Below are 24,484 nucleotides of genomic sequence, written 5' to 3'. Positions count from 1 at the left end.
CTCTCCACCGGGACCACCATACAGCATCGGTCCTCTTCCCTTCAGAACAACTCGACCTCCCTCTCCTCCTTCCTGCTGCAGTGAGCACAGGCCTTTGGTGCGCAAGGCCGATGTGACTGGGCATCCGCATTAGCATGTTTCTCCCCGGCAAGGTGTTGAATCTGATAGTGGAATGCCAGCAGCTGCTATATGCAGTGGGTGACCTGCCCCTCTGGCTCCCAGAATATCATCAGCCACTGAATAGCAGTGTGGTCCATCCGTGGGTGAAAGGGAGTCCTGGTGTTGGTATTGCTCCTGGGCGGGGCCACATTCCCATGGACAAGAGTACCAGAGATCGCAGTGGCAGGGCGATGGCTGAGGTTTCCGACTGCGGTTGTTTGGTAGCCCGGGGGAGGGCTGAGGTCCTCTAGGGGTGTTCAGGGGATTGGGGTGGTGCATGTTGAAGCCCCCTGTGGCGTTGGGCTCATCGAGAGGCTGCGATGCGATTGTGTGTGGTGGAGCCTGGGGGAGGGTTGAGTTCCCGTAGGGCCCATGTCTGGGCATAACTCTACAGTCTCCCACCAAACACACACTCAGCTCGCATGTCAGTGTTCCATAACTACTACAGCAATTCAGGTTGATTTGTAAACAAGGCAAGGCCTTGATTCCGACTGGTGTGTGCCTCGGCAGCAGCAATCCCTCCCCCCCTTCCCACACACACACACACACACAAAACGAGGCATGACAAAACAAACAAACAAGTGTCCAGCAAGATGCCATCGCCTGGGTCATTACAGTACTTTAAATATAATTGCTATTCTCAATGCAAAAAAAACCCAAAACATTATGGCAAACATTTAACATTAGCCTAAACTTTGTTTACTTCCTGTTTTTTTCTGTTTATTTTAAACTACAGACAGGAGTACTACAAGTACTATACCTTTTTGTTTTATATAAATTGCATTGCAACCGAGTCTGAACTTGTTTTTATTTTCTACTTGTGTATCTCAGTTAGATAATTATCATAAATAGAAACAATTTTACCTTGCAAGTATTGTTCAGTCTGAAACTTAAGACCCCACTACATAACTGACTCAAAGTACTTTGCAACAACTGCTATTTTTTAATTGCAGTTTGGAATTTGTATAAACTTTAAAGCATTTTTTTAATGTGTAGCCTAGATTTTGAAAAGCTACCTAAAAACAAATTTGATTGCATTGCTTATTAACTTTTATTAAGTGCTTGTCTTTGAAAACTGTCTACATTCATTTCTTGAAGCGGTTTTCATGTTGCTCAAGTATATGTATAGTTAAATGTTATCAACTCTTAAGAAATTTTACATGTTTTATTTATTCACCTGATAGTCATGGTTATTTATCATGATAATTTACATCCGATAATCGATAGAGAATGTCATTATCTTCCAACCCTATGAGGTGGCATACAGAACACAATGTATTTATAGAAACAAAAATCTAAATAAACAACCAAAATACATAGCTTAGATACAACTGCAAATAAGAATAGTTTTCTTTCCAGTTTTGATGTCTCTGAGTGTGTTTAAAGAATATAAATAAACTAAGTTTAAATAATGTTTTAAGACAGTAAAATGTACTTCCATCAGTTTTTAACTGAAAAACACAGATTTTGTTGCGTTTTTTTAGCCTGCCGAGCAGTATGAGCATGAAGTCCTGTCACCCTGACCAAACGAAAATAACAAAGTTAGGAGGCTTGGAGAATTTAAGCGAGAGGATTAGCTCACTCCCTTTCTTGTCTAATGGCAAACTGTGAGGCTTCAAATATGCCATTTAGTATATATTCAAATTGTGGAAATTGTGGAACAGACCTTTTCTCAAACTTGAGATGTGTTCCCGGTCTGCAAGCACAATCCAATTAAACTAGTGTTCATCATTTTTTTTTAATGTAAGTTTAGAGACATAAACCAGTTTACTGGCACTGTCTGTGCAGGGCACTAATAGGTTTCTATCGCTGAGGCAATGGGGGACCGGAGTTTGTGGGCTGCATTCATGATTCTGCTTGCTCAAAAAACAATTATTTTTAGACAGTTTCTGGTAAGTGCAGTTATAATGTAGATCAAGAAAGTTACACACCAGACGTTTGAAATGAAAGTGGAGCCTTTTAATTAGTCGGGTAGTCTTTCTAACTGCTTTGCGAACTGAATTCAAACATACAAGGTGTTCTTTACTGCAGGAAGGGTAAAATACAAGTATCGACTAGAACATAATGATTATGAGTACGAATGACATCCATAAACTGTGTAATAGCTTATGAGTAGCATTGCCTTAGCTTCCCTAAGGTGTAATTGTAAGATTGATACCTTTTTACAGGAAATGCCTGCAGGGCTGCTGTTTTCACTATGGTAGCATAACCTTCTGGAATAACTTTTTGTTTAAACCCATATGGGATCAATTAATATACGTGATGGACTATGAGTCAGGATACTTTTTGGTTTCATTTCATACAAATGTCAAGGACCCAAAAAGCCTGTTTCTGATTTCGGTTCACATAACCTGTGGGTGACGACTGCTAATAATAAAAAGGTAACGTTTTCTGAAATTTATTTTTAGCCAAACAAAATTAAATTATTTCCGTGGTCCTGTCATGGAAAAAAATAAATAAAAAACAGGTTTATATCAAAGAAGTGCGGCTGAACCAGGCAAGATTAATCACAGTTAGATGAGAATATTGGGCTGAATTGTGTTGACCTATAATATACAATAAACATTTTTGGCAGGGGCTCAAATGACTAGGGATGATGAGAGGGAGAAATAGCCTACAAAGAATGGTCATAATTCAGACACATTAAGCATTTATCATATTGTACTGATCCTTGCGTCTTTGAGGGAAAGAATACTCTGGGAGACCAGGTGGGATTTCAAACTTGACCTTTTTTTTTTTTTGAACTACTGGTGGAACAGTGAATCCTTGTCTGGGCCAGGTTCACACCAATATAATACATCCCTCTCTTCAGTTTTCTTCACAATCATCCTCTCACTCTTCCTCATTCTTTGCTGTATCATTTTCTCTCAGACACTTGTTATATCTCTCTTCTACTCCAGAGACACACTCCTGGGTCCTTCGTAGTACTTCACAGCTCAGGCCCTCACTTTCAGCCTCTCTCTGTCCCTCACAGTCTCACAGCAACCACTCAAGCGGAAGTCTTTGTGCATTCTCCTCGAGGCTTGTCCCTGCCCCCCCAACCCCTTATAGCTTCAGGGGAGGGCCGCCCACCATACGTACCATAAGCATGCACTCGATGGGTCTGGGGAACTCAGAACTCTTGCCAAAAGTACTGCTGAGTTGGTGTTGGTGAGAAATGGAGCAAGTCAGAAGGCAAAGACAAAGGAGAGAAAGAGGGGAACCACAACCAGGAGCCCATAGAGGAAGATGGGTTTGCATGTGCAGTGGTACAGCAGCTCAAAGGGGAAGACACAGATGTTTCCAATGACATATGTGCCACTATCATTGACCATGTGATAACATCACGGCCTTTCAATTCGAGAGGCTGGGAAGAGGGTGCAACCTAATCTAAGCAGATCAACTGTGGCATCAATAATTACAATATTCAGAAATGAGAATAGGTAAGTGACCATATATTACTTCACTGTATTACAGTACTATACGATATACATGTAAGGAGTTTTTCCATCAAACTCCTTGAGCATCAAAATTTTATTATATCCATTTATAGAATTGAAAGACAACCCTGCTCTGGTGGCCATGGAAGAGTCTTCAATGCTGAACAGGAGGCTGCCATTGTAGATCTGGTGGTTGCAAACAACTCAGTACGTTTGAGGGAGATCCAGACTACAATTATACAAGACCATAACATTTTTCAGAATGTACATAGTGTCAGTCTGGCAACTATTTACCGGGTCTTGAAACGACACCAACTAAGGATGAAACAGCTATACAGGGTACCTTTTTGAAAGAAATAGTGAAAGAGTGAAGGAGATTAGGTTCCAGTACGTACAGGTAAAGGTTCATCACAGTGATGTATTTCCTTACACTATTTCATTGCAGACAGTTTGAATGGCTATCCATGTTCATTTCGTGTTTCTCTCAGAGAATAACGGATCTTGAGGCAAATGTGTTGTCACATGTCTTCATATACATGGATGAAGCGGGATTCAATTTGTCCAAAGTGAGGAGACGTGGGAGGAACATCATTGTTCACAGAGCCACAGTCAATGTGCCAGGCCAAAGAGGTGGGACTATTAAGATGTGTGCAGACATGTCAAGAGAAGGTGTTCTTTCCCACATCCCCACTGTTGGACCATACAATACATCTTGTACAATAGAATTGTACCCCCTGAAGAGAGAGAGAGCTGGTGAGGCCTGATATGCCAAACTTTGTGGTGATATGGGACAATGTAGCATTCCACCACTCTTGTCTAGTAAGAGAGTGGTTTGAAGCCCACCCACGCATGTCCGTGCAATTCCTCCCTCCATGCTCGACTTTTCTTAACCCCATCAAGGAGTTCTTTTTGGCCTGGCGGTGGAAGGTGTATGACAACCATCCAGGTGACCAAATGTGGAAATTCAACCAAATTCAATGTGATGTGGATGAGAATATGTGGCTTGCCCGACAGCAAAGAATGGAAGTAAATGAACAACTACACTGAGTTTTTTTGTTGTTTTGCTTTTTTTAATGTTTTTTTTTGTTTTGTTTTGTCGAACTACCAGCTTGGTCCTGAGTATCTTCAGTGGACTTGACTTATGTTTACTGTAAAGTATTATTTGATGTATCACGAACACTACTGTAACTGAATAAAGTAAAATCTTTTGTCGAAGTATTTTTTGCGGTTGAGTGAAATTCTTTCTACTTTGGTCTTCTTGATAGAAGTCAGCTCAGAGAACATGAATACAGCTCACGCTGTAGTGAAATGTTTACTTACCATTTACGCTTATTTTATCAACAAGCACAAAGAGAGCATGGGCTCAGGGTTGACCATGTCATATTGATGCTCATATTCTAGTATTTATTCTGCCATTGTGAAACGGCTGATAGAAAGAACTTTTCATTAGATGGCAAATGATACTGTTTTGATGATTTTGTGACATGTATTTGCTGTTTTGAGAGTCGTGCCTTTTGCAAATGAAATCTGTAATTTTGCAAAACATGCTACAGTTTGGGGGGTTGTGTTAAATGTTTTGAAAAAGTGGATAATGTTTCAAGAAATGTGCTCAAGCGATTGAGAAAAACTGTAAAACGTGACGGTAGTGAATTTGAGGCTTCAGAAAGCAGTAATGTCGGCAAGAGTTCCCGAGTCCACCTGTTCTGGCTTTTCCCCAGATCCAGTAGGTCTAGGTGTAGAATGGCAAAATTGAGTTCTTGTACGGCTAGGATTTACCTAAAAAATATAAATGCTTAATGAGGTGCTGCTAGGATTGAATTTGAATTTATACAAGTATAGTGTTATTTCACTTTCTGGCCATAAGGGGGAGAAATGCGTATACAGTTAGCATTTAATTTGCATAATTATTTTTCTAATTTACGATAGTGTTTTTAAATTATTTGAATTTGAAAAGTAATGTTCTGCTAATGGAAATATGTGTGTCATTTTCAGAGCATTTAAATACCAACACAACTAATCAAGCGAAGCAGTGAAAATGCTCCAGATTATCTCTACTCTGTGTTTCTATATTGCACAGGTTTCATGTTTTAAATAAGTGAAACGGTTGTTTTTTTTTTTTTTTTTTGTTTGTTTTTTTCGTATTTTAAGAAAACAGTACAGCATTTTTAACAACAATAAAAATGACGACGAGGATGGGATTCGAACCCACGCGTGCAGAGCACAATGGATTAGCAGTCCATCGCCTTAACCACTCGGCCACCTCGTCAGACGGTTACAACTGGAACTAAATTGAACTATATCATGTGTCTGATAAAAACCCTGCTAAACGGTCACGTTAAATGTTTGACCGCTTAGCAAGGTTTTTATTACATTTGTCAAAACATTTTTTTTTTGGATAACTTAGAACAGGGGGTTTCAACTTTTTTTTAAACTATCCCTTCTGTCGGGAAGTTTCAGCTGAAGTACCCTTTACCTTTCGCTTAGTGAATGGTACCACAGTACAATAAAAGACACATTAATCTGGTTAACACATTTATTTTTCCCCGTTTATTTATATACAATTGTTCACAACAGTCTTTGTGGTTTCTTCCCTCATTTTTCTTTTGCAAGTAAGAGAAATGCATCCATTTCAAACACCAGAAACATAATCAACCAGCCGCTGTTTCTGTTAATAAAAAGCAGCTGCGGTAATAAATAAAACAAAAACCGTCAAAGTATGAGTACTGTGATGACTATTTATATTTATCATTGCATTTACACGTCTAAAAAATGCATAAACACTGTGCTGCTCTTATACGACAAGCCGAAAACACAAAGATCACGAACAGGACTAAGCGCTCTCCAGCCACAACCCCTAGACACCTGCTTCATCAGAGTGAAAATCGAAATCGCGCAGGCGTACAGGTGGAAAATGGGGACGTGCTAGATTTCTTTTGCGGTTCATTTTGAGCTGCTAAAGATTAAATAAGCATACATAGTGGTTTTAAAAAAATATATATTCAAGATAATTGTTTTTTCTCTTACTTTCATTTGTTTTTCTGCGTCGTCCTGCGCTCGCCCTTTGACCCAGTACCCCCGGTTGAAAAACCCTGATTTAAAAGACCGGCAAAGGCAAACGTTTGGTCGGAAGCCGGGGAAGGGGGGATTGGGGGGGGGGGGCTCACTGCACGTTGTCTAATTTAAAGTGTCGTAACGCGGCTACACATGTTACAGAATGGCGTCACTGATCTTAATCAAAGTCACTTGAGCTGCAAATGTATTTGCACCTGTAGCTCTCTATTTGTTTCCAAATTTCTTATTAGTTTTGAAAGCTTTCTCTTAACCCATAAGCAAAAAAACAATCAGATCCGCCCTAATGTTTTGAATAAATAGGGTGAATAAAGTTTGTTTGGAGAAACACCTTCACTGCCCTTTTCGCTGTGGCCTTACACTAGATTTTTCTCCTTTAGTTTACTGTAGTATGGAAACTGTCGGGTTTTATTTGAAAATATGTAAGATCATTTTGAAAAATAATAATAACCAAAGTATTTTATTAACCTCTTTGACAGCTTTTGGTACTTTAATTAATAAAAGCACCTCAATATGCAATTCCCTTTCTCTTGGTTCCAAAGTAAAGCAATTACTGTATTTCAGTCTTGGCAATACCTGTGGATTTCAAAAAACAATAGTAATATAATGTATTTTTTAATGATTAAAGAATAACCATCACATTACATTGTCATTGTTATTACACTACCCTTACCTTTTTATCTTGCAATCAATCTAAGTGGTACTGCAATTATTCAACTATGATGTTTTATATTTTTGTATGTGTCTGTGTTCTGGAGTTAGGAAGCTGCCATTCAGTTCTAGTAGTCTGCTATAGACATGTGCAATGCAGATCAGCAGATGTTTCTTTATATAAGTAAGCAACAGAAACATTAAGAACACTGCTGTATTTTGAAAATAAAACAAAATTTGAGCCAAAGTGGCATCTCACTAGATCTGAAAACCCTTTGATTGATCTAATGCCAGGCAACTATAAATGAAGAGCAATTTCTGAACACAAAACACATGATTTGAATAAATGCAGTATGAACCATTCATAATGATTGCAAACATCATATACAAAGTTGCAATGCAAGCCAGTGGTGTAGTCGAGGGTATACACGGGTAAACAGTGTTTACCCACTTTTAATTTGGCCAATATAGCGTTCACCCATTTCTATATAAGGGATACAGAGCTGACTCATTTCTACTGTTCTGTGATATGCAAATCCTACGTTAAAAACAAGACATTTTAATGATGCAGCAGCAGCTGAGAGCTCTCAGTCAAAACAGTGGTGAGAGTAGGGACTGCGTGTTCTGGTTTGTGCGTGTGTGTGTGTGTGTGTGTGTGTGTGTGTGTGTGTGTGTGTGTGTGTGTGTTCTGTGATTGGTTGTTTATGTTCTGTTGTTAGGCTCACTGGACCTGCAAGACTGTGCTAGCAGCCTTCATTCTAGCCCGCGAAAGGACGCATACAGAACTATTTGCGTGAAGTTCACCGTCAGTTCTGTGACACGTGAACAGCACCCGAGAGGGGAAATAACTGTGTGTGGGGCTTTGGTTGGCGGAGGGCCAATAACAATGTATCTGTTCAATATATCTGTTCAACTCCACCAAGCAGGAGAGTTTACCCACTATTTTTTTTTTATTTTTTATTTACCACTACATCACTGCAACAAGTCATGTATTTTTAAATGTTAATTCTGAATTCTTCCCTACCAGTAGAATATTTGAAAACAAATCCTCCAATCATAGTAATTTATAACAGAATGCAATGTTTGAATACATTGTTAAACAATTACGTCAGCAACATATCCATCTATTCTGGGGGCTGGGAACATTAATAAGGCATATTCAAACAAATAAAAAAGGCCATTTGTAGTACTGTTTGAATACAGGCTCAGTTAAGATTTTGCTTTGCACTTTGTCACTGCTTAACTGTTCTGCTGCAGTGTGCTGCAGTCAATATGCTTGTGAGTAATTAATTCTGCTACTGTTAAATTTTGTTTATTACTTTAACTTGGAATATATAGATATCACAAATGTTATGTCATCACTTGGCCATGGCCCAACAACCATGTCTGAGTGAATAAAACTACCAGGAGGCAACAGTTTAAACTTTCACAGTCGACAGTGTTGCAAAAATGTATACACATTGTATAAATAGTAAAGAACAAAAATATATTCAGCTGTATATTAAGTTAGCCACTGATTAAGTGCCTGATCAAGGACAAATAGAAAGGATTTCATGCATGGGTCAGGCCTGAATGATACAACAAGGGATGCATCCATAACAGAAGACAGTTGCAAAAATTTAGAGAAGCAAAAGCACTGCAAGGGTTATAGAGATTTTGTGAAAGGCAAGAATCCTTTACCCTTGTGTCCTATTCCTTGCTTTTATACTTTATTTTAGTATCCTGCATCTCTAGGTTGATGGTAGCAATCCTTGCTTTTTGGTAGCCTTGGCAGGCGCAATGGGGATGATCCAAATTTGTCCTTTGAGATCTCAGCTCTTTCATTCAATTTAATTAGCCATGTGATGTGTGCATCAACAGCGCCCCCTGTTGGCATTTTTTTCTGTCCACATGGACCCCATACACGTGGGCGAGATGTGTGAATGTGCCATCCTTGTAGGTATGACTAATAATTTGAAACGTGCTAGAGTATTGGGATGTTCGTTATCCCATTTACTTTAGAAAAGTAATAGATGTAGATTGTTATTAGGTAACTAGTTAACTGCGTAGTGAGACGCAGGTTTTATTTTCTTGGTTTTAGCACTAATATCTTCAAAAACCTGTACTGTACCCAACACGTGACGCTACATCCGCGGGCCCCTGGTAACCGCACCACTGTTTGGACGCTGCAGTTCACTTCCTGTTTGATTTGCACAGCAAACAGACAACAGGGGGACACACTGAGGGCTGCTGTGATTTCATGCAAACTCCAAAACGGAGTGGAATTGCATTCAAGTAAGGATTTCTGTTTATTTACAGATTTACCCAGCTGCCATGTTCTTAGTTAAATATTGTCATTACATTGCTCCGGGGCAAGCGGTCACTGAAAAAAAATAAAAACAAAACGTTAAATATATATATATATATATATATATATATATATATATATATATATATATATATATATATATATATAATTTAATATTAGCATAATATATAATATGAAAGCAGTGGTAACCATGTAAACAACGTTTCTACACAAGACTTTTCGTCGAAAAGCGGTAACATAGCCGATTGTATACTAAAAGCTACCGAAACATATGCACCTAATGGGGATGCAATATTTTGGTAATCCTGGATGGGGTGTAATCATAAAACAGTTCCCACACATTTCTGTAGTTTTAGCTACCAAAAAAGGTTATTTGGGGACCCCAATAAAACTAGACATCATCATTAGTCGTATGCTTAAAATTACAATCCTGGTATTTTATATTGGTAATGTAATTCCCGCAACACAACAACGTTTATACGGCAAAGAAAGTTAGGTGCAATGTAGCGTTGTTCTGCAGTGTGTGTGTGTGTGTGAAATACCACGTTTGCTGCCCCATGGCTTAGAATTGATGCTTTGTTTGTACAAATTGTTGTTTTGAAAAGAAACGCAGTTCATGCTTTATTTTTTCCCCCTAAAATAAAGTTTTTATGTATGTATGTGTTATTGTTATATATTTATTTTGTTTTGTTTTAGCAGTCCTCCTGAGGAGGAATTAGTTCAGCCTGTTTACTGTTAATATACTGACTACTGCCAATTTACATTGTGCCGTTTTTGTTTGCTATGTAGGTATAGTTTGGACACATACAAGCGCATTAGATACAAGGCGCATTAAATTCTGCTACTGTAGCTCATATGATGATCAGAATTGCAATTACATCGAGTCTAGTACTATTCGTTCCCAAATAATCCCTCTAGTTCAACTACATGCAACAGTGGTTTTGAGATGTATTTTTTGTATCCTAGCGGTTTCAATTTAGCTTATTAAAAAAAAAAAAAAAAGTTATTTAGTCTTAATAACCAGTATTATTTGTCATTGTGTAGGCCTTCTTTCTGTCTGCAGTTGGAAAGTGCAATTTTGAGTTAATGTGACAAACCTACTGTACCTGTGTTAACAGTTATTATCATGGACGGGGCATACTTGAATCAGAAACTTTTTTTTGGTACAGATTTAACAGAATTCATACATTATGATCCCTTATAACACTGGTCACCATGGCAGGATATACACATGTGCAATACCAATCCTTGACATAAAAGGATAAATGGCACCACTAATCAGTAATTAATCAGTAGGTACAACTGAGTTGCAGAAGATGAATTTCGCACTAGTTCAGACCTTGATCAATAGGAATTGTGGGTCTTGAATCCCTTGTTCAATTTCTCTGTTGGTCTCTCTTTATTATTATTGGTTCCCAGTAATTATATAACACCATATATTATAGAGATAGATAATATCCTAGTATATATATATAATATATTATAGATATATAATCTATATATATATATATATTTACAGTGTAATATAATATACTTGTGCACTACTACAATGTCACATTCTTTACTGAACAATCTTTGTGATAGCACACTGGTGTTTCTATTCAAGATTTGCAATCTGCATTAATGTCTTCTCAAGTGGGTGGAAAGATTGGTTTCATTTCCGGTGTAGTTAATTTCTTTGCTGCATATTTTTCAAATCGCATGTGACAATATCAATCTCATTTAATTTTGCTTTTTGCGTGAGATAAGATGAGAGGACTGTCATCAATCTATTTCAGATACTTTTACAGTATCACTCATTTCCCAGTCACAAAATAGCACCATTCAGAAACATTTTTTAACTATTTTACATAAATTGGACCGATATTTACCTCAAGTGTTCTACTGTTCTGCTTTAAAATAAAATCTTATAAAAGCATCAAGTTGTGATTGTGGACTCTTGGAGTCTTACATCAAACTACTGGCAATTGTGAGAACTTTTTTTTCGCATATTTATAGTATTTGTTACTTTTTGTTGCCTTTGTGAGATTTGCACTAAAGCAATATCTTATGAAACTGAAAAAAATACTTGTATTAATACATGTATTTTTTGGATCATGTCACTCGGTTTGTCAGTCTGTGCTGTGATTGAATGATTATCGAAATACAATTTGACAAAATTTCCCTGCTCAAAACAGAAGTGAATTGAAAATTGATCACATGCAGCCCTGGCAAGCTAGTGTGTGTGTACCCTGGCCACATATGCCAGTGGAATAAGAAAGATTTCTAGTGGGAATGCGCTTTATCTAAACAAGTTTTTCTTCTGGAGTTGCATGCTACTGTTTAGATTTCCTGATAGTTTACTCAATAGATTCCGTAGTTATCCAGCCTTGTTCTGCTTTCAGAAGAGGACAGCCTGAGCCATGACATCATACTGCAGCAGTGGCAAAAACATAGCACATAGTTGTGAAGACTGCATCTCTGCAGTCATAAAAGTGAAGCAAGATGAGCACGCAGAAAGTATCGGAGATGTGATGCTGTTCAGTGAATCACTTTCAAAAAGCTGAGAACTGCAATTTTATTACGTGTTAAATTGCTTTCAACAAATTTATTAGATGAATAATTTGTTTGCGTCCAACCTACTTGTGAGTAAAGAGTTACTGTAATCAGTGTTAGGCTTTACTGGTGTGAAACACAATTACATTTACTTACTTTACTTTAAAGTTAGTGGGACGATTGGTATGAGACTGCAGATAAAAAAAAAAAAAAAAAGTTATCTTGTAAGTAGAACAAACATTTTATGTACTTTCTCTGACTATGATGTAGAAAGCACTATAGTTGTAACTGTTATGAAGAATACAACTTGTAGCCTGTTTTTGAAACTGGTGCAAATTGTCTGATACGCAACAACATCTGTAACCAAATAAACACATTACACGCAGAACAGTTAAATGATTGTTTTGAGTAGTTTATTGCTCGTTTTATGCTGTTAAAAATATTTTACTCCTTTGCAGTTGCTTCAAAATTAGATCCAGACTTTTACAACTTCATTACTCTGGTTGCTTTGGAAAGTCGTTCATGCTTTTTTCTAATTTTATTTTTTTATATAATATATAAAATGTTGTCATGTTATAAATTAACTACAATGGCAAATTCTGCATTTCAAGTGTGCCTACATATCTATGACTGGTATTCATTAACACTTTTACTGTTATTATTGAGATATCTTATAAATGCTGGTATACCTGCATGTCAGTTTTCTAAGTGATTGTGAAGGATTATGCACCTAGTTATGTAACCTTTATGAGGGTGTTATGAACTCCAGATACCTTTTTATGTCCAATTAAAAAAAAAAAAAAACATTACCGTGAAATCACATTTTAAGTCAGTTCAGGGTGTACTCATTGACATATTTACAGGCACTGCATACTACTGTATCACTTCACCTGCATTGACTACCTCAGCTGATGTCTCAAATGCATCTTCCAGTCTCATGTTCAGTTCTGACTGACAGTAGCAAGACATAATTTCTACTAGCTAAAAGAAGTCAAGTGAAGCTAAACATTCCATTATCCTGCTGAATCTAAAACACCCCAATGCTGCTTCAAGAAGGGTATGATACAACATGACTCATCCACCAAACCTCAACGGCTTTAAATTGTCCCTGCTCAGAGGACCGATTTTTATGTCTTCAAAATGTCTAGCAACACGTCAGCATGTGCCGCTGGACTTTTTTTCCATTGTTATACAGTATGCCCTTTGCTCCTGTTTCTGAGATGAATCAAAACTAGTGCAAATGTCACAGCCCTCAAATGATTACATCTCCAACACCTACCACTGATATTTATTCCATGAACTGAAAATAGGCAACCACTAGTGTGACAAAAATACAAATAGACAAGAGCAGATGCAAGTTTGGATCACACTGCTTTTTATTAAGCAGGGTTGAACTGGGTGACAGACGCAAGTAAACAATGCGCGTATCAATGCCCTGGAAGCAGCTTGTTACAGACGCTTTCATCCAAGCGTCTCTGGATTGAACATTCAGCCCAAATGTTGATTTCGATTAAAAGTTTCTTCATCCCTGCTGCTATGTGGCTCATGGTGTGTCTCAAGCAACAAAATTATGGCTAACAGAATAAACAAAAATGTACCTTGCGGAAGTGAAACCTTCATGCAGGCATGGCTGTTTATTTCGTTGGCCATCATGCATTTTGTCTTGCTCAGGTCAAAGCGTGTCAACCCACATCCTGAGGTGAGTCGCTTGGACCCGGGTTAACCCGGGTACCACCCAGGTACGTGGTTTCACAGAACCCGGGTCCGAATCCGGGAAGAAGTGCAGATGTGAAAGGGGCTTTATAGTACTGTGCCAGTTATGTTAGTTAATGGTACAAGTAATATTCATTGGGCAACAATATAGAAAAGTGCCCCAAATGTATATATTTTTAAGTTGGAGTAGGATATATGATTTCCCTTATGCACACTGTAACTGTGATTACATTTCATACATAGATATAGGCTGTATATTATTTTTGTAAATAAATAAATAAAAATACATGGAAAAAGTATACTGAAATATTTGGGGCAGGGTGAAATGAATGATGGCCCAGTTGTCTGTAGATAGGGCTGTGTATTTATCTTTGGGTTGACAATGACAGGATACTTAACCCAATACTTGGGGTGTGATACAATGCATTACTATAGTGCTTTAGATGAGTGCAGCATTCATTTTTTCTTTGTTACTGTGAACTTACAAAATAAGCTTTCTGTACTTTTTTAAAGTAGCAATGTAAACAAGTACAAAAAATAAATTAAACTGTGATATTTACCCCTTCTGAAATATTTCCTCTAGAGATATGCCAAAATGAAACATTTCCATCGTACACAACAATATAATCCAGTAACGTTTTGTTTCAATGCAAAAGTTGCTATCTGCAATTCTTAATCAGTCTACAATGAAAAGATTATTTTAGTCTTCATTACCAGTAAACATGTTCATGAACATGAAACATAAATAATTTATTTTTAAATTTGTGAGCAAGGATTCAACATGCTCATACTACACCAAGTGTAATATGCACTGAAAATCAGAACATTTACTAGAAGTCTTTGTGTGCCCCAATAAGGGAATCAAAATAAAAATTATGCACTTTAAAGCTGTAGTAAACAATGATGTTAATTTTACACCTTTTTCCTCCCATAGTTTACCTTCTGTGTCTCTATTGGTCAAAACTGTGTTGACAGTCCAGTTTGTTTACATTGTTAGCTGTAGGGACATTGCATACTGTAAGACCCTTTAAATTATAAGACATGCATTGTTCACTTAAGGTCTTCAAAAACAGTAATTGGTCAACATGTTTGGAGCACTATATATATACACACACACACACACACACACACACACACACCGTGGCTTGCAAAAGTATTCAGACCCCTGACCAATTCTCTCATATTACCGAATTACAAATGGTACATTGAAATTTCGTTCTGTTTGATATTTTATTTTTAAACACTGAAACGCAGAATCAATTATTGTAAGGTGACATTGGTTCACAACCCTTGTGCTGTGGAAGCTCCCAGTTTGCACTGATGAAAGAAATAGCACCAAAGAGGACACAATTACCTTACCATTGGCTTCCACCTGTGAACCATTAAAGTTGCTGTCACATTTTCTGGATAAAAACCCCACTGTTGAAGGATCACTGGTAAGGCTGTGAATCTGAAGGAAAATGAAGACCAAAGAGCATTCTACAGAAGTTAGAGTTAAAGTAATACAAATGTATAGATTAGGGAATCTAGATTAGGGATTAGGGCTATCCCAGTGAGCACAGTTGGATCAATAATTAGGAAGTGGAAGCTGCATCACACCACCCAGGCACTGCCAAGAAAAGGCCGTCCCTCAAAACTCAGCGCTCAAACAAGAAGGAGACTTGTGAGAGAAGCCACAGAGAGGCCAACAATCACTTTGAAGGAGCTACAGAGTTCAGTGGCTGGGAGTGGAGTAATGGTGTATCAGTCAATCATATCAAGAACTCTGCATAACACTAGCCTGTATGGGAGGGTGGCAAGAAAGAAGCCGTTACTCAAAAAGTACCATCTAAAAGCATGTCTGGAGTTTACCAGAAAGCATGAGAGTGACCCAGCTGCGATGTGGGAAGAGGTTTTGTGGTCAGATGAGACCAAGATAGAGCTTTTTGGCCATAACTCAAAGCACTATGTGTGCCGCAAACCTAACACCACCCATGCCTCAAGACACACCATCCCAACAGTGAAGTATGGTGGTGGCAGCATCATGCTGTGGGGATGCTTCTCATCAGCAGGGACTTGGCATCTTGTTTTAATTGAAGCAAGAGTGGATGGAGCAAAATACAGGAAAATACTGCAAGAGAATCTGTTTGTCTGCTAAAAAACTGAAGCTTGGGAGGAAATTCACCTTTCAACAGGACAATGATCCCAAGCACAAGGCCAAAGCAACATTGGAGTGGCTCCAGAACAAAAAGGTGAATGTCCTACAGTGGCCCAGTCAAAGTCCTGATCTTAATCCCGTTGAGAATCTGTGGCAGTATTTGAAAATTGCGGTCCACAAGCATTGTCCAACCAACCTGAACAACCTGGAGCAAATCTGCCAAGAAGAATGGGCCAAAATCACTCCGACACTGTGTGCAAAGCTGGTACATACTTACCCCAAAAGACTTAAAGCTGTTATTGCAGCGAAAGGTGGCTCTACCAAATATTAATGTGTGGGGGTTGAATACTTATGCAAGCAAGATATTTCAGTTTTTTATTTTTCTTAAAAATGTTTCCCAACATAAAACCAATGTCACCGTTCAAATTAAAAATGTTTGGTGGCAACCTCTAATCAAATTGAGAGTCTATTCTTGCATACTCTTTGCTGTGTAAGCGAATACAAGAGAAAGTACACTCTCAGCTTGATGAGAGGTAGGCACCGTTCACTTATAAACATATTCATAATCATTAGACCTAAATAAAAAACAGACAAATCGTGATATTAACGTACTTAGAGTAAGTAGTGGTGTTCTGAAAAATGTAGAAACACTTGGGGACACTACAACTGTTTAAATAACATACCTGTAATTTCTTTTCATTACCATCCTGACAACTTTTTACATTTAAAACTTTGAAGTCTGCTTCAAAGGTCTTTTCAGAATGTCCTCTCTAGTGCACTGATAGTGTAAGGATTATTGCCCACATTGTCAAACGGGTAACAGCAATAACAATCCATGATGTGGTACAGATCAGACAGAGCACTTACGTTTTCTCTTCATGCAGTGATTTAGAGGTCAGATTGTAAACCCCAGTGCACTAGAGCGGACATTTTGAACTTGAATCTTGCTTCCGATTCATATCAGGAATGCTAGCACAACTGAATCTTTCAACTGCTGTTTGAAAACTTATTTGTTTGGGTCTGTTTATTTGTAGCTGGATTATATATTTCACAGGCATTATTATTATTATTATTATTATTATTATTATTATTATTATTAAAAAAACAACCCAACATAAAAAAAAAAAAAAACTGTCCTATTACTGGATTAATATTGGTGCCCTTTCAAAGTTTAAAGAGAAAAAATGCCAGTTTAAAGTCAGTTTATTACTCTCCTTAATACATTTAAAATGACTGTATATTTTCTTATCAGTTTCCTTTAATGTATCGTTGTTTATAATAATCCTTTTATTTTATATGTATATATCTATTAGTAGTCATTATACAGATTATAGGCATTGCTCTGTTTCATTTTGTTCTGGCTTGCTGGCATATTATAGAACACTTTCTTTGACAAATCCATAAATGTTTTAATTCCATCTGTAGGTATGAACATTCAGTGCTTTCATGTAATGTAAATCACGTTAACTAAACACACACACAGGTGTAAATTATTATACATGACTTATTTCTTTTGGCAACACAGTATTTGTCAGGTTGAGATGAATTGGTATGATTTTAGGTCCTGGTGTCTCGCCCGATTCAGTATCCCCTCAGAAATCTGTATCCCTGGCACATTGCGCATGCATAAAATGAGATCGGCACACAGGCACGGCTGATTAATTTACTTATGTTTGACTGGACAACATGATTTCTTTGTGATGTGTATCAGCTATGGTCTGTTTTCATTAAAAACGTCTTTGATGTGTTCTTTAATACGCAACTTGTCACAATGATCTTACTTGAGCAACCTCCTGAGTTTTGTCTTGGTTAAAAACAAGCTTTTTTTTGGGTGGGGGGGGGGGGGGGTTAATACAAGCCTACATGATATTAATTGCCTATAAAACAATATACTTATCATTGATCTAATAAATTAATGCTTAATGTGTTAACTATGCAGCCAACCTGTTATATAAACAATTGTGCTGATTTGAAAGTAGCCCGTTTATATATATATATATATATATATTTTTTTTTTTTTTTGGATTTCAAAACTTTAATGTAAATGATCATGAAAATTTTATTTTAGTTTTATTCAATCATATCATGTATCATATCAAACATCTGCACAGCCGAAACACCGTATTTAAATCAACAATTAAACATAAAAGGGTTTATTTTCTAACTTGCCACATATAAAGCACTACTTAAAAAAATGAAAAATTATGCACATACTTTTGTTTTTACAGATTTGTATTTTTTTTTTTTTTTTAACCTAAAACAAACGTAATATGACTTATCTTGCATGTGTGTCACTCGCAGCAAAGAATCCAGGTTGAGCTGCTGCAGCCTGCAGTTTTCTGATCAAAATGTTTCTGCTGAAGCGCTGTGGCTAGCTTCAAGATGAAATCTCTCCTACCTTGTACAAAAAGGAGTCGAGGCTTCCAGATTATAGTGTTAATGAAATGTAGCTTTTAGATGTTCCACACACACACACACACACACACACACACACACACACACACACACACACACAGACAGAGCTATAAATTCAAGTAGTAATACTTGTAGAAATTATGTTTTATATAACTGTGTGTGTGTGTTGGAAAGGTAACCGGACAAACCAGTAGCTAATGCGCAGCGTAATTCAGAATGTGTGTGACAACATGTGAATTCATTTCTCTTGTTAAATGTTTTTATCTTCATGCAATGCATGAAGCTCTCCATGACTTGTGCATGTAAACACCGCCAATGATAGCTGTCAGCATTGCTAAAACTTGTACAACCTTAACAAAGGATATACAATTTAACTATGAAGGTTACCCATTGTTCTTTAGATGTTTGATCTTCTTCATCTAGTGTGTCCTTTCTCCACAGGTATGGCACAGGTCTCTTAGATTATCTGTGGAACAATTGTATGATGGTTAGATGTACTGTAAAAAGTTATATTTTAAAGTGAGTGCACATGTTTCTGAAAAAAAGTAAATGGCAGTAACTTTTTTTTAAGGGAAACAATTCCAATCCATTCAAAATATACTTCCTTCATAACTATGGCCATTTTGAAATACACAGGAGAATTAGAACGACGTGACTGAAAGAATAATAAATGAGAGAAAATAAACACTTTGTTATAAAAAGTTTATTATTTTTGTTCTCTGTAATCATTCGTGTTTATTTTTCTTTCTTCTCTCCCCTTCTCTTCTGTTTATTTCAGCCTGCATGTTCACTGCACATTTTATCACTTGATGACCTTCGACACCATGTGCTCGCACATGCGTATTTCGATCACCTCAAGTGAAACTCGGATGTGTGGTTCAGTCAGTGTGATTATTTTGAATTAAGTGCTTGTTTGTTTTGTGGAGACAATGGTATTGAGTAAATCCTCCATGAGGAATACACAAAAGTATGTTGCTTTATGCCAGAATGGGAGGAAGAGTTTGGTTTCACTGAAAACAGTGGTAAACATCTGTGTCTCATCTGCAACAAATCACTTACATACTAGGCGAGCAACCAACATCTATTAAACAAATCACAGCACAATTTCATCTGAATGTCCTCCTGGATCAGACTTGAGGAGAAACAAACTAGCTTCTTTAAAAGCACACTTCAGCAGTCAACAGATGCTCCTTTCTGCGTTCAGTAAAGAAGCTGATGTAATGACTCAAACGAGTTTTGTATGGCATGGAATATCACTTGTGCCAAAAAAGTTGGAGTGGGTGCTAGACTAGGTAATGCATGTCTTAAATGTCATATTGCAGGTCTAATATTAATATTATATTTACGTATCTTACGTCTCGTCATGAACAGGTACTGGTACAGTGCAGCTGTCATCCACAGAGCTCTCAAAAGTATGGAGCAGTCATGAAAACTGAGCATTCAAATCTTCAAGGGGGGAGCTTGTCAAAGAATCTTTACAAAAATGTGTCTCTCTTTTATGTGATGTTATTGGTGAAATCATGGCAGTTGTATTTTTCTTTATGTTAACTGAATATAAAGCATAGTATGTAATATATACAGTATAAACAGAAATACAGTCAGTGCTGCTCTATCGGGGCGACTCGGGAGATCCCAAAATTAAACAAGGCATTTGAGACGACCTTATGTCACACTTATATTCATCGTTTACATCGTGCAAGAGAAGTGTTTTTACTTTTTTAAATTTCTAAATGAAAAGAAACAATTAAATCACTTTATGAATACGTGTTAAAATACATTATTTAAAATGCAAGTCAATTGTTTTTTTAATTCCTAAACAAAATGAATTTCTGTTTATTTTTTAAATTAAATGGAATGAAAAATAAGGAAATCACATCTTATCACAAGGCAAGACTTTCTTTGCAACAGCAGCCTGAGAAACCACAGGAGACTCCAGCTCCTTCAAGAGTTCAGCGTAGTTTATGCAATTTACACAGGTCACAGCATAATCACGTACTCGGGTACTCATTGCACTGTGCTACGCGAACTTGTCTTGCTCTGAAAAGCGATCTCTGTTCATCATTTGAAAATACTGTATCCCAATTAATGTATTTTGCTGCCAACAAGAAATAACTACTGCACAGAGTAAGTGCGAAGTTTGGCCACCCCTGCTATGTAGCAGAAAAGAGTGTGTTTCTGTTCATATGTATATATTGTGGCAGACAAGGGGGAAGAGGAGAGAAAAATGTAGTCCAGGAGGGGCTAAAGGACTACATCCCCCAGAATGCTACAGCAGAGAGCCAGGATGAGACATACCTGGCTCTAATAATTGAGTGTCACCTGCTGTGATTAGCAGGCAGGTATATAGCAGGAGCAAAATGTTTGTTCAGGGCAGTCTCCAGTCTGTGTGAAGAGATAGGCTGTCAGTGCAACAAGACCTGTGTCGTATAAAAAACAAAACAAAACAAAAAAAAAAAAACCTGTGAGAAAAACCTTTTTGTTTGTATGTTTTTATAAGTGTATTTATTTAATCGGTAAACCGCTTAGCCATCCGATGTTAGGTAGTGCTGTGGAAAAATCCACTTAGTGTGTTTGTTTTGATTTTGTTTTGATATACATTCTCTTTATTTCTGTACATAATAAATACTGCAAGAAAGTGTTTCAAAAACTAAATTCTTGTTTCTCGGTCTGCTTTTATGGGGCTATGAACCTTGAAAATAAATTAAATCTTCCACATTTGGGTTGCCATGGTACCAAGCACTTCAGACCCAGCACAACTGTATTTATTTTTTTAAGTAGTGGAAATACAAGGCGTGATTAAAATGTTGGTACAGTCGACTGCTGCACAGAAAGAAACTACCTGCTTCCTGGAAGAAAGACACCAGCAATGGAGGCAAGAGATGGGGTTGCCCACATGGGAACTGGAGGTGCCCGAACCAGATGTGTCGGAGCTGCAGTGGATGCTGGAAAGAGTTGTGTGGCCTGCTTCACAGTAAGAATCTCCTGCGGTGGACCAAGAGTCAGTGGGGGCGGAGCTAGAGGTGCTACCATCGGCCACAGACAAAGGGGAGGAGGTGAGGAGCCCACCTCCACCTCCTCCATGATCCAGTCCGGTGCCACTGGATACGGTCCCTTGCCCCAAACCCCTGGACACCTTGCTGGAATGCCTGGACCGCTCTGTGCTGGACCTAATGCCCGGGTTGGTGCACCACCATGCACAGTTGGTAGCCTTGGCTCCCACTCCGTTATCCCTGAAGCTCCAGACGTCACAGCCAGTCGACTGATGTCACGTCGTACATTCCCTCTGCCGCCTCCTGTATTCTCCTTGCAGAATCGGACGTTGCTGCACTGGATCCAAGACTCCCACCTCTGCCTGCTGCTGCACCCACCAGGTTACTGGCCTGCATGTCAGTCTCCCCGGTCACCCCATTTGGGTCCCCTGTTGCAGGGTTGCGGTCCCTTCCCGAGGTCGCTGGAGAAAGATTGGCCCAAAGTGTTAAAGGAGGAGGGAGAATTGGCCTTGGTATGGCCGGTGTGCTGTGCACAAGGGGGAGGAATTGTGGTTGACTAGGGGGAAGTGGAGAGAAAAATGTAATCCTGGAGGGGCTTAAGGACTACATCCCGCAGAATGCCAAGGGATGGTGCCAGGATGAGACTCGTGTGGCTCTAATAGTTAATGAGTGTCACCTGCCTGTGATTAGCAGGCAGGTATATAACAAGAGAAAATGTTTGTTCAATCAAGTCTGTGTGAAGAGAGAGGCTGTCTGTGCAACAAGACCAGTGTGGTTTAAAAAAAAAAAGTAGTGTGTGTTTGTCACAAAGACGGCTGTAGTGGGTGACGTCAGACCAGAACCAGGAACCAACACAGAAGAAACAGGTTTGGTGAAGCTGAGTGCTTGGTTGCGCTCAACATTTAATAAATGAACAAACAGAAAATAAAAGGTTGAAAGACAAACAAAACACAGGACATGGCACTTTAGCCAATATAAAGAGACAAACAAAAACCGACCACACAGAGAAACACGGTGAGCTGAAATTATTATATCTATTACTATTTCCTCTGTCTCCAATCCCGTTCTCCACTCACCGAACACACAACCCAGAATGAGTGAAAACATGCTGCTTTTATGCAGCTTTACAGAGACTTGGTACAACTGCACATGAATTAATAAAAGTGCAATTCCCCGTGCTCACATATTATTACCTTTTACCTGCATGTGAAGTGCTGTGCAATCCTCATGCTTAAATACAAATATACATTGTGCTGGTAACCCATATTACATCCCATGTACCAATGACTATACAACAACATTTACACACTACACGCAACATACAACACAGAAATACACCCAAGGGCAGGGCAACATTGCCACATATTCCCCCACCCCCCCTTGTGCATAGCACACAAGGCCTCAATGGCCACCTCCCCCCTTAAAATCCCAAAAGTCTCACTCAAAGTTCCGGGCCAAGAACAGGGACTTTAAGGGGCTCATGGGCGACAATGTTGCCAGTAGCCAGGCTGCTACTGGCCATGCTGTCAGCGGACGTGCTGACAGTGGGGCGAGTCTCTCCTCCCGCCGTACCACTGGCGGCAGAAATTAATATCACAGGCATTTGCAGAGCTTTTTGGAGATGTTATAATAATAAAATAATGGCTTGGATCGCATTATGGAGGATTTGGTGATAAAACAAGTGATCAGGAGAGGATTTATCAGTGTGCTCATCTGTAAAGAGGTATGTGAAAAGTACAGCGAACAAGGGGTGAATCTTGGCTGTAGATACAGTACTGAGTGGCCTTTTGCGATTTTCAATGCATTTTAAACCTGTTTTACGCAGAAAAAAAAACATTTTAAACAACGCATGTAAAATAAACAGCGCGTGTGAAAATAAATTGGACCTGACACGCCTGACAAGCGCTGAATAAGTGAACTGCAAAGGGTTAAAGAATAAAATCAATGCTTTGGAATGGTCTAGTCAAAGTCCTGATCTAAATCCGATTTGAGAATCTTTGATATGAGTTGAAGGCTGTGCACAAGAGAAATCCTCGGAATTTGAATAACTGAAACCATTTGCATTGAAGGTCAAAAATCACTAAAGAATCATGCCAAAAGCTCATTGACAAATATCCTAATTGTTTAAAAGAGGTTATTGTTGCTAAAGGTGCCTCAACTAGCTATTAAGTTAATTTTTCTTGTCAGGGTATAAATACTTTTGAATAATTTTAGACATCTATTTCATGTAACTTTTTTCCTCATCCACAAAAGCAAAACTTTTGTAAAAAAAAAGTTTTTTCCTAAAATTCTTTTGTTTTCGTGAAATTACTAGAAATTGTAAATTTCCATTTGGGTATATATATACTTTTGACTACAACTGTATATATTTATAAAAACAGAAAAATTAGCACTGCCACCAAAATCCTTAATGGACCAGCACCCAATAAAGTTCATTTCTAACCCTGTGATAGTTTACAACAAAAACTAGCATTTTACACTAAATATTTCTAACAAATTATGTTTTTTGTTAACATTCCAACTCTAAGTGATCTTCTGTATTGGTTGCATTTAGGTAATAGTTAAACCTTTCCTGTTAACTACAGTATTGCATATTCAGTCCCACCTTGTCACTTCTCATTAAGCACGCTTAAATCATTAAAAAAAATTAATTGTCTGCATATTTAAATTCCAATTACAGTTCCTGAGCTTTTTATTATCAGTTCTGCTTCCTTTAAATCTCATCTGTAGATTCACAGCCCCATCAGATGAGGAGTTGAATAGAGAGAATGTTCAGGGAGCAGAGACCATGTTGGGCCACAAGGAGGTGCTTGGCATACATCAAGATGTGCCTCTCCATTGGAGCAGCATATAGAAGGACAAGCTAGGGCCATGCAAAGTCTCTGGTGTTACAAGTTTTTGGGTCTGTCCATACTGTAGGCCAGTCATGTTGCAATCCATTAATTGTTACAACAGTGCCGATGTGTGTGATGTATGCTTTAAGTACTAAATATCCTTACAGACTGCAAATAAGTTAAATACAGAATACATATGAATAATCCTGGCAGTTTAAATTTGCAGTTTGCTCTCGGGTGCTTTATGAAGCAAA

The 24,484-nt window shown here is 38.1% G+C and overlaps 1 non-coding gene across 1 annotated transcript; it reads right to left on the bottom strand.

Moving 5' to 3' along the window:
• Positions 1-5,762: 5,762 nt before the first annotated feature.
• On the bottom strand, positions 5,763-5,844 carry trnas-gcu. The gene has a single exon. It is a non-coding gene; the product is annotated as a tRNA-Ser (tRNA).
• Positions 5,845-24,484: the final 18,640 nt, after the last annotated feature.

Source organism: Polyodon spathula, chromosome 5 (assembly GCF_017654505.1).
Source record: "Polyodon spathula isolate WHYD16114869_AA chromosome 5, ASM1765450v1, whole genome shotgun sequence".
Classification (NCBI taxonomy): Eukaryota; Metazoa; Chordata; class Actinopteri; order Acipenseriformes; family Polyodontidae; genus Polyodon; species Polyodon spathula.
Note: the sequence above shows the minus strand (reverse complement) of the source record. Positions and strands in the feature narration are given on the sequence as shown.